We start from the raw sequence: 17054 nt of genomic DNA on the forward strand, positions 1-17054 counted from the left end.
CAAAATTTTCTATAGAAATAAAATTTTGACAGAATTTTCTAGAGAAATAAAATTTTTACAAAATTTTCTATAGAAATAAAATTTTGACAAAATTTTCTAGAGAAATAAAGTTTTGACAACATTTTCTATAGAAATAATTTAGACAAAATTTTCTATAGAAATGAAATGTTGATAAAATTTTCTAGAAAAATAATATTTTGACAAAATTTTCTAGAAAAATAAAATTTTGACAAAATTTTTTAGAGAGATAAAATTGTGACAAAATTTTGTATAGAAAAAAAATTTGACAAAATTTTCTATAGAAATAAAATTTTGAGAAAATTTTCTATAGAAATAAAATGTTGATAAAATTTTCTATAGAAATAAACATTTTGACAAAATTTTATATAGAAATACAATTTTGGCAAAATTTTATATAGAAATACAAGTTTGACCAAATTTTCTATAGAAATAAAATTTTGACAAAATTTTCTATAGAAATAAAATTTTGACAAAATTTTCTATAGAAATACAATTTTGACAAAATTTTCTTTAGAAATAAAATTTTGACAAAATTTTCTATAGAAATAAAATTTTGACAGCATTTTCTAGAGAAATAAAATTTTGATAAATTTTTAATAGAAATAAAATTTTGACAAAATTTTCTACAGAAATAAAGTTTTCAAAAAATTTTCTATAGAAATAAAATTTTGACATAATTTTCTAGAGAAATAAAATGTTGACAAAATTTTCTATAGAAATAAAATTTTGAGAAAGTTTCTATAGAAATAAAATTTTGACAAAATGTTCTTGTAGAAATAAAATTTTGACAAAATTTTCTATAGAAATAAAATTTTGATAAAATTTTCTATGGAAATAAAATTTTGACAAAATTTTCTATGGAAATAAAACTTTGACAAAATTTTCTATAGAAATTAAATTGTGACTAAAAGTTTCTATAGAAACAACATTTTGACAAAATTTTCATATAGAAATAAAATTTTAGATTTTCAAAAAATTTTCTAGAGAACTAAAATTTTTTCAAATTTTCTAGAGAAATATAATTTAGACAAAATTTTCTATAGAAATAAAATGTTGATAAAATTTTCTATAGAAATAAATTTTTCACAAAATTATCTATAGAAATTAGTTTTCGACAACTTTTCTATAGAAATAAAATTTTGAGAAAATTGTCTATGCCGTCTTCAAACCTAAATAATGTGAATTAATAGTAAATCTGAAGTACGAGATTTCATTTATGGAAATTTTCATTTCTAAATTTAATGTTTACACTGCAAAAAATGTTTATTTTATTACAAAGGTTATCTAGAAAAAGAAATAAATTGGCAAATATAAAATATGTATCGAATGGAATTTTTATTTCGTTCATGAGATCAAAGTCAACAGTTTTGTCTGTAAATAATTACAACATATTTGCGTTTAGTTTCACATAGATTTGGATTCCCAATGATAAGATAATGTGAAGTTTTTTTTTTATTTTTCGATAATTTTCAATTTCATTGCGCCATATGGGGCAAATGCAAAACAAAATGACGATGTTAATAAGTTCATTCAGATATATAGCACATTTGATAAAACAGTCAATATACGTATGAAGAATCACTTCTGTTCATTTTCGTATTAAATGATATTGCCTCACTGCTATCTCGAATTTTTTGTAGGTTAATCATTGTGGGTGGTATTTTTATACTACAATGTTTACATTACTTCATGTATGCTGATTTTGAGAAAGTTTGAAAAACTTTAATTTTGCTCGTACTACATGACAGTAGTATCTTGCTGTACGTATATAAAGAAACAAGCATTCTTTGATGTTTCTCTTAGTTTTACAAGCGAAAAACAAGATTAAGACATTTCTGGTATCTCTAAAAAATGCTCACACAGAAAATTAAAAAAATAATTGTAATACAAACAAAAATTATTTCTATATATTTCTTCATTTAAGAAGAAAATTAAAAAAAAAAAAACACTTCTACGCTGAAAATCATATTGACCTAATATGAAAGATTATACAACTTATCTTTTAGTGCTCTTATTTTGCACAATGTCAGAGAAAAATCTCTACAAAATAAAAAAATTATATAAAAGAAAATTCATAATTTTTGTTTTATAAATTTTTTAGGAAACTCTATTGGTGCTTTTTCTAATAATGACTCTCATCATGTTTCTTAAGTTGATGGTGGTCGCAATAACGAATCCATGAAATATGCAACTCATTTCTTTTGCTATCCTCGGTTAATGCGTCTTTATTCAATTCTCTTTTTCACAACTTTTCACTTCAGTTAGCAGAGATCTATTTGATATGTATTGCGGTTTCTTTATAATCTTATCTTTCTAATGTTTTTTACGCCATTAAAATCTAATATAAGCATTTGTTTTCATATACGAATGTAGGTATCTTTTTTCTACTTTGGTCTCAATTCCCTATTTCGCTTTTATACACTTTTTCCTTCCAATATGCGTATTTTATATATATATTAGTGCTACATAACACATATGCTTTTATTTAATGGAAAGGGCACAAGATTTCCAACTTCATGGAGTTCATTCATTCAGTGAATCAGTGCTTTTGCTTCATCTCTTTATGATGCAATATAAGGTCGTTTACAATTACAGGAAGTATCATAAGAAAAAACAAAAATAAAATTGAAAAGATCAAAAGAAATTTGAAATTGAGAAATGTTTTCATGCAGATTTTACTACTTACTAAAAATTGTTTGACTTAAAATAGGGTTTTCGATTGGGTGAAATTGTATATGCTCGGGCGCCAATATATAATTTCTTTGGATTGTTATAATTTCTAAATTATGAAATAATTTAGAAATTATAACAATGAAATGTCGGAATAGTGAGGATTAAGTATATTAAAATTTATTTAAATTTGATACACATTTAATTTTAAGTTTTCTGTCTATGCTCGGACGCCAATTGTTGTAATGCATAAATGCCCTGGGAACACCAAAATTGAAATAAAAAAGAAAAATTGAAGATTAATGTTTAGGAAAACATTAAATGTACACTAATAAAACTTTGGTTGACTTTAGTTCGTTTTTTATTGTTTTATTTTTATTTTTTAGTTTTTTTTTTTATTATACGTGATCTGGCGCCAGCATACATTTACTCTCACCGTAAATTATAATAAATAGAAAAAATGGATTGGTTGTATATCCACACGATATGAAAATAGAATTGATCGCTATCTATTTTACAAAACTGAGAAAAATGTAAAGAAATTTAAAATTGAGACATATATTAAGGAAACTAACGTCATACACATTTAATTCAATTTGTCTGTCTATGCTCGGACGCCAATTGTTTTAATGTATAATTGCGTTTGGAACACTAAAACTGAAATAAAATGAAAAAATCGGCGATGAGATGTGTTTAGGGAAACTGTGGCGACACTCGATTTTAAATTTCATTTTTTAAATCTTTTTCAAATTATTTAAAGCAATTTTCTTAAAATAAATAATTTTAAATTTTTTGATAAATAGCGCGTTTTAAACGAACCACCTACAAAACTATATAGTAAAAAAATAAACTAATAAAAATTTCGGTGCATTATACGTGATCGGGCGCCATAAATTTTAAGTAATTTTTATTTTTATGCTCGGATGCCAAACTTACCATAAATTATATATATATAACGCAATCTATTTTCTATAATAATGGTGTTTGAAGACAAGAAAATTTTGTCAAAATTTTATTTCTATAGAAAATTTTGTCAACGTTTTAAAAAAATAAACTAATAAAAATTTCGGTGCATTATACGTGATCGGGCGCCATAAATTTTAAGTAATTTTTATTTTTATGCTCGGATGCCAAACTTACCATAAATTATATATATATAACGCAATCTATTTTCTATAATAATGGTGTTTGAAGACAAGAAAATTTTGTCAAAATTTTATTTCTATAGAAAATTTTGTCAACGTTTTATTTCTATAGAAAATTTTGTAAAAATAAAAATAAAAAATAAAAATATTCTATAGAAATTTTTGTCAAAATTTTATTTCTAAAGAAAATTTTGTCAAAATTTTATTTCTATAGAAAATTTTGTCAAAATTTTAATTCTATAGAAAATTTTGTCAAAATTTTATTTCTATAGAAAATTTTGTCAACATTTTATTTCTGTAGAAAATTTTGTGAAAATTTTACTTCTATAGAAAATGTCGTCAAAATTTTATTTCTATAGAAAATTTTGTCAAAATTTTATTTCTATAGAAAATTTCGTCAAAATTTTATTTCTATAGAAAATTTTGTCAAAATTTTATTTCTATAGAAAGTTTTGTCAACATTTTATTTCTATAGAAAATTTTGTCAAAACTTTATTTCTATAGAAAATTTTTTCTTATTTCTTTTATTTTTTTATTTCTTTTATTTTTTTATTTCTATAGATAGTTTTGTTAAAATTTTGTTTCTATAGAAAATTTTGTCAAAATTTTATTTCTAAAGAAAATTTTGTCAAAAGTGTATTTCTATAGAAAATTTTGTCAACATTTTATTTCTGTAGAAAATTTTGTCAAAATTTTATTTCTATAGAAAATTTTGTCAAAATTTTATTTCTATAGAAAATTTTGTCAAAATTTTATTTCTATAGAAAATTTTGTAAAAATTTTATTTCTATAGAAAATTTTGTAAAAATTTTATTTCTATAGACAGTTTTGTCAAAATTTTATTTCTATAGAAGGTTTTGTCAACATTTTTTTTCTATAGAAAATTTTGTCAAAATTTTATTTCTATAGAAAATTTTGTCAAAACTTTATTTCTATAGAAAATGTTGTCAAAATTTTATTTTTGTAGAAAATGTTGTCAAAATTTTATTTCTGTAGAAAACTTTGTTAAAATTTTACTTCTGTAGAAAATTTTATGAAAATTTTACTTCTATAGAAAATGCCGTCAAAATTTTATTTCTATAGAAAATTTTGTAAAAAATTTATTTCTATAGGAAATTTTGTGAAAATTTTATTTCTATAGAAAATTTTGTCAAAATTTTATTTCTATAGAAAATTGTGTCAAATTGCATCAAGTCAAATAGAAAAATTTTGTCAAAATTTTATTTCTATAGAAAATTTTGTGAAAATTTTACTTCTATAGAAAATGTCAAAATTTTATTTCTATAGAAAATTTTGTAAAAATTTTATTTCTATAGAAAATTTTGTCAAAATTTTATTTCTGTAGAAAATTTTGTGAAAATTTTACTTCTATAGAAAATGTCGTCAAAATTTTATTTCTGTAGAAAATGTTGTCAAAATTTTATTTCTATAGAAAGTTTTATCAACATTTTATTTCTATAGGAAATTTTGTGAAAATTTTATTTCTATAGAAAATTTTGTGAAAATTTTATTTCTATAGAAAATTTTGTCAACATTTGATTTCTATAGAAAATTTTTTTGTTTTTTCTTTTGTTTTTATAGGAAGTTTTGTCAAAATTTTATTTCTATAGAAAATTTTGTCAAAATTTTATTTTTATAGAAAATTTTCTGAAAATTTTATTTCTATAGAAAATTTTGTCAACATTTTATTTCTATAGAAAATTTTTTCTTATTTCTTTTATTTTTTTATTTCTATAGAAAGTTTTGTCAACATTTTATTTCTATAGACAATTTTTGTGAAAATTTTATTTCTATAGAAAATTTCGTCAAAATTTTATTTCTATAGAAAATGTTGTCAAAACTTTATTTCTATAGAAAGTTTTGTCAACATTTTATTTCTATAGAAAATTTTGTCAAAATTTTATTTATATAGAAAATTTTGTCAAAACTTTATTTCTATAGAAAATTTGGTGAAAATTTTATATTTATAGAAAATTTTGTCAAAATTTTATTTCTGTAGAAAATTTTGTGAAAATTTTACTTCTATAGAAAATGTCGTCAAAATTTTATTTCTATATAAAATTTTGTCAACATTTTATTTCTATAGGTACTTTTGTGAAAATTTTATTTCTATAGAAAATTTTGTCAAAATTTTATTTTTATAGAAAATTTTATGAAAATCTTAGTTTTATTGGAAATTTGGTCAAAACTTTGTTTCTATAAAAAAATTTGGTGAACATTTTATTTCTATAGAAAATTTTGTCAAAATTTTCTTTCTATAGAAAAGTTGGTCAAAATTTTATTTCTATAGAAAATTTTTGTGAAAATTTTATTTCTATAGAAAAATTTTGTCAAAATTTTTTTTCTTTGGAAAATTTTGTCAAATTTTATTTCTATAGAAAATTTTGTAAAAATTTTATTTCTATAGAAAATTTTGTAAAAATTTTATTTCTATAGAAAATTTTGTAAAAATTTTATTTCTATAGAAAATTTTATCAAAATTTTATGTCTATAGAAAATTTTATCAAAATTTTATTTAGTGATTGTAAACAATCATCAGGATTTTCTTAGGGTTTTTGTTAATAAAATGCAATTCTCTCATAACCTCAAACTGTGTGCCTTATCATCATGTTCAGTTAATAGTTCAAGATGAGTTTATAAAATCATCTAACTCTTTGATTTGCTTTGCACGTTACAAACATTACACCTTTAACCTAGGCACACATACTAGGTAGGCTATTCCACCTCTTTTGGGGGAATGGGAACTGATAACATTTTGTCTTTAAGATATGCGAGTCTACTGAACTTTGTTGTGTTTCAAATGCCGATGCCGACATTCATGCTATCTAATTAAAAAACAAACAGGAAAGTAGAAAAAAGTTTGTTGACATTTAAAATGGGGTTCTGTCACCTCCTTGTTGTGTTGTCTGTTTATACGAGATGAATAAATTCATTAAAAAAGTGTTCACTTTATAATCAAGAAACATGGTACAAAGTGTATTTAATTGGAAAAGGCAGATCGAGAATAAAAAAAAAATATAGAAATGACCTTTTGAGCGCAAAGTAGAGATTCTAAGTAATTTTTAACTGACGGCGCGTGCAAAATGTCTTTAACTGTAAAAACACCTGTTTTAATTACTCAAAATTGACATTTTCCAAGGTTTAAAGGTCATGGTAATAACTATAGAAGTCTATAGTTTGTATTTTTAAAGTACAAGAAAGTTTTTACTAGCCATGACATCAATCTTGAAACGAAGATTCGATTTATCAATGTCTGGTCAGTACTACTGTACGCAATGGAGGTATGGACTATAAAATCTACTGATACAAAAAAGTTGGAAGCCTTTGAAATATGGATATATCGGCGAATATTAAAAATTCCTTGGACTGCCCATGTCTCAAATGCCGAAGTATTAAGGAAAATGCCTTGCGAAAGAGAACTCATCGCAGCAATAAAAAGGAGAAAAACTGCGTATTTGGGACATATTATGAGGAATCAAAAATATAAATCATTACAAAACATTACCCGCATTAAAATTGAAGGAAAACCCATTAGAGGAAGAAAAGAGTTAACATGGCTTGACAATATTAAGGAATGGACTGGTATCCGAGATGTTACAAATCTATTAGGCATGGCGAGAGACAGGGAGCGTTTTGCGGATCTGCTAGAAACCTTATGAGGAACAAATTATATATGTGTTTGAAATGGAATTAATTTGTATTGGTCGCAAATATTCGGAAAACGAATTTGCAAATAAAGAAGAAGAAGTTTGTAATAAATTTTAAGAATTAAAAAGTATTTTGGGGTCCATGATCGGGCACGAAATTTCAATCCAATCATTCAGAAATACAAAATGGTATGTAAATGCTATAGAAAGTCTTTCAATTAGATTTTTAATGAATAATTCAAAGACGCCGAATAGAAAAATGTGTATCGGTTGCCGCCTAAATAAAGGATTTTCTACACAGAAAAAATATCACGAAAATATTTCCAATTAAAAAGTTGATTAAGTTTGAAAACGAAACCACTTAAAAAAATTAATTGATACTATTAACATTGTAATCAAATCAAAAAATAAAGACAGTTAAGAAATTGATTGAAAATTGTTATGTTTTTTAATTATATATATTAACATTTTAATTGAATTAAGGCATATTTCCAAATAAAAATATAATTGACAATTTTGTTCTGAAATAATTATTTCCTTTATACAAGAATTATCACCAAAATATTTCCAATTAAAATTTTGATTGGATTTTCAAAAATATTCAATTAAAAGTTTATTTGTTCAATAATTTTTTTATTTAAAACAAAAATCCATAACAAAAATTAATAGTAGCAATTAATTTTTTTAATTGGATCAATTAATTTTAAGTTGATTATGGCGATGGATACTATCATTTCTGTGATTGAAGTCATTTCAATAAAAATTAATTTCTTGATTGAATAAAATTTTTTTTCTGTGTACACAGAACCAAATGTTGTTTTGATTCAAATACAAAATTAATGAATCCAATTAATTTTTTAATTGAAATTTCTTCACTCACGAAAATTATGTTATCAATAACAGAATTAATTAGAAATTGATTTTGATCCCAATAAAAAATTAATTGATTTCTTCGGCAATTTCAATATATTTTTTAATTGGTTAAATTAAAAATTTAATTGATTTTGGTCAAAAAAAATCAATTCCTTTTTTCAATTGAGGCAATCAATTATTTATTATATTGTTGTTTATTTATAAATATTTTTCGTTTACATGAATTAATTTTACAAGAGTTTTTACTTTCTTACGAATTTTTCGATTATAATTACAGACGGATTTTTCTTTATATTTCATTTCATCTAAAGGAAAAATAACTATTAATGAATAAATAATACTTCAATAAATGATTGATTACCTTGCTCTAAAAATCAATTCAATTTTTAATTTAACCAATTCGGGAATTGAGAAACATTTTTGGTGCAATTCTCGGAGAAAACTTAGCATTGCTCATATACGGTTGTGTTCGCAACCGTAAATTCTGACATTAGAAGTGGCCTGAAAATTATGCAAAAAAGTACAAAAGTTGAAAATCGACTTTTCGACTAATAAAAAAATGTAAAATATTCTATTTTTATCAATTTTGAAAAATCAAAAACTTGAAAAAGCGACTTTTCTAAATTATACAAAACGATATCGCAAAAAGACGGTTTTTTTTTAAATTTTGTAAAAGTCGAATGTTCAAAAAGTGGACTTTTGATTATGAATACAATGTTTTTTGATTTTGGTAGAATGGTTTAATTCGATTTGCGACATATCTTCCTATAAACAAAGGACCATCGATTTTTATTACGAAAGTCTAGAGGCGACACAGGAAATTCGTTTAAATCGACTGTGACATGTTTACCTACCCTAAAAATAGCGAACTGATTTTTCCCATTTTTTCTCAGTGATCCATTTTTCATTTTTCCCCATGAATTTTTTTAAACTTTGTTTTTGAATTTTCTATATTTTTGACATCGCAATTCCAATGTTTATTATCTCAGACAAAAACAAAATTGTTTGATTTCATTAACAAATAAAACAACGAGAAATGTTTACAAAATTATGATTATGACAGGCATGTAATAAAATCTCTTGTCAAAGTCAGACACATTGTTCGTTTGCGGCAAACACATGGAAAATGAAACCCAAATGCAAGTATTTTTTTCACCATCGTTTTCTTCAGTGACAAAAAGAAAGTATCCATCCCTCAAAGAGAAATGTTCATTTTAAGATATATGGTGGTGGTGGATGGACTATAGGTTTCGCCTAACAAAGTCACTTCAAGGAAAAGAATACATTCGACGCTGCCTATGATGGATGCTTCATTGCTATTTCTACCATTCGACGTCTCTAAAGTGCAGTCATCATTGATGTTCATTCGCCAAACAACACCAACACTATCTATCCATTCACTCATCCATCCAACACCATCGCCACCACTTGAAGTGTCAATGGCAGAGAGGCACATAATTTCCTTCGATAAAAGCGAGCCCATTAAACTGTAATGCACAATGCCGCATGTAAACAATAATCGCTGGAAGTGGACAAAACTGAACTCCCGATCTGGGTTTTTTTTTGAATTCTTTAGAATTTGAAAACAAAAATTCTCACAAATTTAGGGAACGCAAAATAAATATTGATTTTGTGGAAATGGTATTTTCACTATCGAGAGGTAAACAAAAAAATTCCAATATTGTGCACAGTGGCTTACGAAGTGTACAAACACGGTTGCCACTCGTGCCAAAAATAATGCACCAAGATTTGAAGAAATTTTTACCAAACATCTACCAAATTAAAAACCAAGTTTACTCACGATGGGACTTTGATTAAATTTTATTTATATATAAAAATTTGTCAAAATGTTATTTCTATAGAAAATTTTGTCAACATTTTATTTCTATGAAAAATTTAGTCAACATTTTATTTCTATGAAAAATTTAGTCAAAATTTTATTTCTGTAAAAAATTTTGTCAAAATTTTATTTCTATAGAAAATTTTGTCAAAATTTTATTTCTCTAGAAAATTTTATCAAAATTTTATTTCTATAGAAAATTTTGTCAAAATTTTATTTCAATCGAAAATTTTGTCATAATTTTGTAGAAAATTTTGTCAAAAATTTATTTCCATAGAAAATTTTGTCAAAATTTTATTTCTGTAAAAAATTTTGTCAAAATTTTATTTCTATAGCAAATTTTGTCAAAATTTTATTTCTATAGAAAATTTTGTCAAAATTTTATTTCTATAGAAAATTTTGTCAAAATTTTAGTTCTATAAAAAATTTTGTCAAAATGTTATTTCTATAGAAAATTTTGTCAAAATTTTATTTCTATAGAAAATTTTGTCAAAATTTTATTTCTATAGAAAATTTTGTCAAAATTTTATTTCTATAGAAAATTTTGTCAAAATTTTATTTCTATAGAAAATTTTGTCAAAATTTTCAAAATTTGTTAAAATTTTATCTCTATAGAAAATTTTGTCAAGACTTTATTTCTATAAAAATTTTTGTCAAAATTTTATTTCTGTTGAAAATTTCGTCAAAATTTTATTTCTATTAAAAATTTTGTCAAATTTTTATTTCTGTTAAAAATTTTCTCAAAATTTTATTTCTATTAAAAATTTTATCAAAATTTTATTTCTATAGTGAATTTTGTCAACATTTTATTTCAATAGAAAATTTTGTCAACATTTTATTTTTGTAGAAAATTTTGTCAAAATTTTATTTCTGTAAAAAATTTTGTCAAAATTTTATTTCTATAGAAAATTTTGAAAAATTTTATTTCTATAGAAAATTTTGTCAAAATTTTATTTCTATAAAAAATTTTGTCAAAATTTTATTTTAATCGAAAATTTTGTCAACATTTTATTTTTGTAGAAAATTTTGTCAAAATTGTATTTCTGTAAAAAATTTTGTCAAAATTTTATTTCTATAGAAAATTTTGAAAAATTTTATTTCTATAGAAAATTTTGAAAAATTTTATTTCTATAGAAAATTTTGAAAAATTTTATTTCTATAGAAAATTTTGTCAAAATTTTATTCTATAGAAAATTTTGTCAAAATTTGTTAAAATTTTATTTCTATAGAAAATTTTGTCAAAATTTGTTAAAATTTTATTTCTATAGAAAATTTTGTAAAAATTTTATTTCCATAGAAAATTTTGTCAACATTTTATTTCTGTTGAAAATTTCGTCATAATTTTATTTCTATAGAAAATTTTGTCAAAATTTTATTTCTATAGAAAATTTTGTGAAAATTTTATTTCTACAGAAAATTTTGTCAACATTTTATTTCCATAGAAATTTTTGTCAAAATTTTATATCTATAGAAAATTTTGTCAAAATTTGTTAAAAGTTTATTTCTATAGAAAATTTTGTCAAAATTTTATTTCTATAGAAAATTTTGTCAAAATTGTATTTCTATAGAAAATTTTGCCAAAATTGTATTTCAATAGATAATTTTGTGAACATTTTATTGCTATAGAAAATTTTGCCAAATTTTATTTCTCTGCAAAATTTAAGTAACTCTTAGTTGGAGAGGAATATGTTGCAAAATCTACCAAATCATCGATAATTCTATCAATTTTCCAAACAGTAAAAAATGTACCATTTTTGGTAGAATTCTACCAACTGTGGTGGTCTTTCATTAAAGATTATTCCAATTTGTAGAACTAACGAATAACTAATTGGGAATACGAACCAATTTTTGGCAGCTTTGTTGGGTACATTTTTCTCAACTTACCTGTTAAATCCACTGTTTCCATAGCCTAGGCGAAACAACTTGAATATTGTTACCTCGCTATTGCTTGGCCTACCACCATGACATACCATGAGTAATGTATGTCAATTCATAATATTTACTTTTTTGGTCTCTTAAGTACCATTATACCACCCAATTGTAGGTATTCCACAGCCTTTGGTTGGCCGTTGAATTTTTTCTCTCCCGAAAAGAAAACTTGTGATTTCTGTTTTCCGTTTTCTTTACCTATGGTGGATACGTTTAAAATTGATTTCAACACCTGTTGGCAGTTGAATTTATTATTATTTCAATATATGTTGAATTGATTTGTGATTTGGAAATGAATTACATTGAATGTTCAATAAATTTTGTTTTGTGTGTCAGCAAAATTGTCGCCTAATATGTTTCGCTATGATGCCACATGAGCAATTAAATATTTTCCAAAGGAAAATTTATAATCCTTTGGGGAGTTTGCATGAGTGGGAAAACTTTGTTTTCAACAATTCAAATGGTAAACATGGAAGCTAAGGTAATAAAGTTTAATGACCATAAAATTGTAAATACTATAGGGAACGTGAATTAATTGTGCAATTCGGTAGCTGTAGGCTTATTACGTAGAAATCGATTGGCATGAACGAATTTTTAAAATGGGAAAATTTCCAAAGGCTTACATAAAAAATTTCAAATTTAGTTTATTTAAAATCATAATAAATTATGAAAATAAATACAAAATAAAGGTACTAACAACTTAGGTTTTCAAATAATAAAGTATGAAATCAATGAACTTTAATATGTTCACATTTCTTGAATATCTCAGCAAAATGTTTGGAAATACTTCCTGAGTAATTACTTTTAATGTAAATCCAAAAATTCTTTTCTAAGGTTAAGGTGGCAGCCCGATTTATTTTCAGGCTCATAGTCTAAAAAGTCCTTTGTGCTCTTCTAAAGCTGATACTAGTTTTCGCTCCACCAGAAGTTCTTTTTATGTCACACTGTGAAACATGGTATTAAAAGTTAGTGCATATATTTGCAACACCCTGGAGGAGACACATGGTGGCTTTGGCAATACTGCTCAGGGCCGGGCCCACAGTTGCCACAGTTGGTAGAATTCTACCAAAAATGGTAGATTTTTTAGTGTTTGTTCGATTGGATGAATTCTGGATATTTTGGTAGATTTTGAAAAATATTCGTCTCCAACTAAGGGTACTTCACAAATTTCTAATAGAAATAAAATTTTGACAAAATTTGCTATAGAAATAAAATTTTGACAAAATTTTCTATAGAAATAAAATTTTGACAAAATTTTCTATAGAAATAAGATTTTGACAAAATTATCTATAGAAATAAAATTTTGACAAAATTTTCTATAGAAATAAAATTTTGACAACATTTTCTATAGAAATAAAATTTTAACAAAATTTTCTATAGAAATAAAATTTTGAAAAATATTTCTATAGCAATAAAATTTTGAAAAAAATTTCTATAGAAATAAAATGTTGACAAAATTTTCTATAGAAATGAAATAAAATTTTGACAAAATTTTCTATAGAAATAAAAATTTAACAAAATTTTGTACAGAAATAAAATTTTGACAAAATTTTCTATAGAAATAAAATTTTGACAAAATTTTCTAAAGAAATAAAATTTTGACAAAATTTTCTATAGAAATAAAATTTTGACAAAGTTTTCTATAGAAATAAAATTTTGATAAAATTTTGTATAGAAATAAAATCTTGACAAAATTTTCTATAGAAATAAAATTTTGACAAAATTGTCTATAGAAATAAAATTTTGACAAAATTTTCTATAGAAATAAAATTTTAACAAAATTGTCTATAGAAATGAAATTTTGACAAAATGTTCTATAGAAATAATACACATCTTACTGGCGAATTCCTTGCCAGTAAGATGTGAATGCCACATAAAACGTTTTTCTTTATAAATACAAATGATACAGGGTCCTGATTTCAGTATTTTTGGGTCAAATTAGTTATTCCATATTCGCATAAAGGCAAAACTTCTCTAAAATATTTCATGTTTTCAAAAAATAGTATGGAGAAATGGTAAATTGGCGCCCGATCCTAGACCATAGATCTTTGAACAGATATTCTGTTTAACATAAATACTACATGAACCGTTATCAGCAACTATAATTTTTAGGCAGAATTTAACTTAATTAAAGTAAAAAATATGTACTCATAAAATAAATAAAACATTTGGGGTCCCAAACCAGCTGGTTTTTGTTAAAGTTGTTTTATATATAATTTATACGATAGATTTTTTTATTCAGAAAATGATTAAATCAAATTTCAAAAATTGCAAGTAAATTAAATTAAACTAGCATCCGGTATCTCTGATGCTCACTTATTTCTATAGAAATACAAAAAAGTTCTCATCTCCTAAAATCTGAATGCCCTAGAAACCCCCAATTGAAGTCATGATTGACATTAAAATGTTGTTGTTGTTGTCATTGTTTAGATAAAATACAAACGTTCTCACAACCATACATAAAGATTTTTACAATAAAATTACATAAATCACGATTTTATATTTATTTCATGTCTTTTCGTCTCTCTTTTTTTTATTATTTTTAGGACCTGGAAACAAAAGGAACTGAATGAAGAAAAGGCAAAGGTTTATTAGGGTAAGTAGATGCACTATTACAAATGTTCCAATCATTATTCTCGATTGAATATTTCTTGGAAAGCAAGTCAAAATCTGCACAAAATACCGGAGGTATTAAAGCCAATTTAACTATATCTTAGTTCATAGAAATTGTTATGTTTTAGTTAAAATATGAGAAAGTGTGGTAGTTCAAAAAAGATCGTCCATCTAACCGTGTTGCAGGCTAAAGCGTTTCAATATGACAAATATAATTTTTCTCTGTTAGTTAAGCTACTCTTCGTCCTAAGCATCTAATGCCAAATTCAAAATTAAACATTTGAACGAGTCACCCTAATACCGTTCATCGTTGAGGAATACGGGCACTCTTGTATGGCCTTTAATTCGTTATGGTAAGGGCAAACCAAGCTGTTACGTGCCTTTCATCCGAAAAATTAAAAAACCATCACCAATTTTTCGCATTTCCAAGCATTGGAAAATCGTTTCCATGTTTCGGCATCTTTTGGTTTTCATTCTTTTCAGCACTTCTAAATGATGATGGTACTGAATATTATTGCTATGATCAATTTTTTGTTTTTGTTTTGTATCTTACGCCTGCACTTGGTCATGGCGTATATTTTGCCAAATAAACGTAACAACAGTTTACACTCATTCCAATGGAAACAAAAAAAAAATGTTGGGAAAAAATAAGAGAAGGACAAATATCTAAAGACGTGATTTCATTTGGCCGGATATAATCATAAAATCGGTATAGCTGCTATAAAATGTGAATCTAGCAACATTTGGATAATATTTTCTTGCTGAATACTGTGCAAAGGGCATGGATGCATAATTGATGATGACCTTATTTCCTATTTTGAAAAAAAAAAATATGGATGAAATTTGGGTCTATTAAAGTCAAAAGGTTATTTGTGTTTATTGAAGGGAAAAGGTTGTGTACCCTCACCATAGGTTAGGTTAGGTTAGGTTATGTGGCAGCCCGATGTATCAAGCTCACTTAGACTATTCAGTCCATTGTGATACCACAGTGGTGAACTTCTCTCTTATCACTGAGTGCTGCCCGATTCCATGTTAAGCTCAATGACAAGGGACCTCCTTTTTATAGCCGAGTCCGAACGGCGTTCCACATTCCAGTGAAACCACTTAGAGAAGCTTTGAAACCCTCAGAAATGTCACCAGCATTACTGAGGTGGGATAATCCACCGCTGAAAAACTTTTTGGTGTTCGGTCGTAGCAGGAATCGAACCCACGACCTTGTGTATGCAAGGCGGGCATGCTAACCATTGCACCACGGTGGCTCCCACCCTCACCATAGAATGGGAGTTACAGTCACGGTTGCCACTCGTGCCAAAAATAATCTGCCAAAATTTGAATAAAATTTTACACAAAATTAAAATTTTTAAAGATATTGAATATATAAAAAAAAAAAAAAAAAAATTTCCAAAATTTTATATCTATAGAAAAATTTGTCAAGATTTTTTCTTCTATAGAAAATTTTTTCAAAATTTTATTTCTATAGAAAAATTTGTCAAAATTTTATTTCTATAGAGAATTTTGTCAAAATTTTATTTTTATACAAAATTTTGTCAAAATTATATATCTATAGAAAATTTTTGCAAAATTTTATTTCTATAGAAAATTTTTGCAAAATTTTATTTCTATAGAACATTTTTGCAAAATTTTATTTCTATAGAAAATTTTGTCAAAATTTTATTTCCATAGAAAATTTTTGCAAAATTTTATTTCCTTAGAAAATGTTGTCAAAATTTTATTTCTAATGCAATTTCTTGCAAAATTTTATTTCAATAGAAAATTATTGCAAAATTTTATTTTTATAGAAAATTTTGTCAAAATTTTATTTCTATAGAAAATTTTGTCAACATTTTATTGCTATAGAATTTTTTTCTCAAAATGTTATTTCTATAAAAAATTTTGTCAAAATTTCATTTCTATAGAAAATTTTGTCAAAATTTTATTACCATAGAAAAGTTTGTCATAATTTTATTTCCATAGAAAATGTTGGCAAAAATTTCGATAGAGTTTTGTCAAAAGTTTATTTCTATAGAAAATTTTGTAAAAATGTGAATCTAGTAGCAACATTTGGATAATATTTTCTTGCTGAATACTGTGCAGAGGGCATAATTGATGATGACCTTATTTCCTATTTTGAAAAAAAAAATGGATGAAATTTGGGTCTATTAAAGTCAAAAGGTTATTTGTGTTTATTGAAGGGAAAAGGTGTACCCCCACCATAGAATGGGAGTTACAGTCACAGTTGCCACTCGTACCAAAAATAATCTGCCAAAATTTGAATAAAATTGTACACAAAATTAAAATTTTTAAAGATATTAAATA

General features: G+C 24.5%; 1 protein-coding gene across 16 annotated transcripts in view; it reads left to right on the forward strand.

The window, feature by feature from the left end:
- The window catches only part of mim (missing-in-metastasis), a 333252-nt gene that overhangs the window by 22406 nt on the left and 293792 nt on the right, over positions 1–17054 (forward strand). For all 16 annotated transcript variants that reach the window (XM_075312282.1, XM_075312283.1, XM_075312286.1 and 13 more), the window contains exon 2: positions 14672–14721. The gene's annotated coding sequence lies outside the window, so the exon portion shown is untranslated. The remainder of the gene's footprint in view (positions 1–14671; positions 14722–17054) is intronic.

This window comes from Haematobia irritans, chromosome 5 (assembly GCF_050003625.1).
Source record: "Haematobia irritans isolate KBUSLIRL chromosome 5, ASM5000362v1, whole genome shotgun sequence".
Classification (NCBI taxonomy): Eukaryota; Metazoa; Arthropoda; class Insecta; order Diptera; family Muscidae; genus Haematobia; species Haematobia irritans.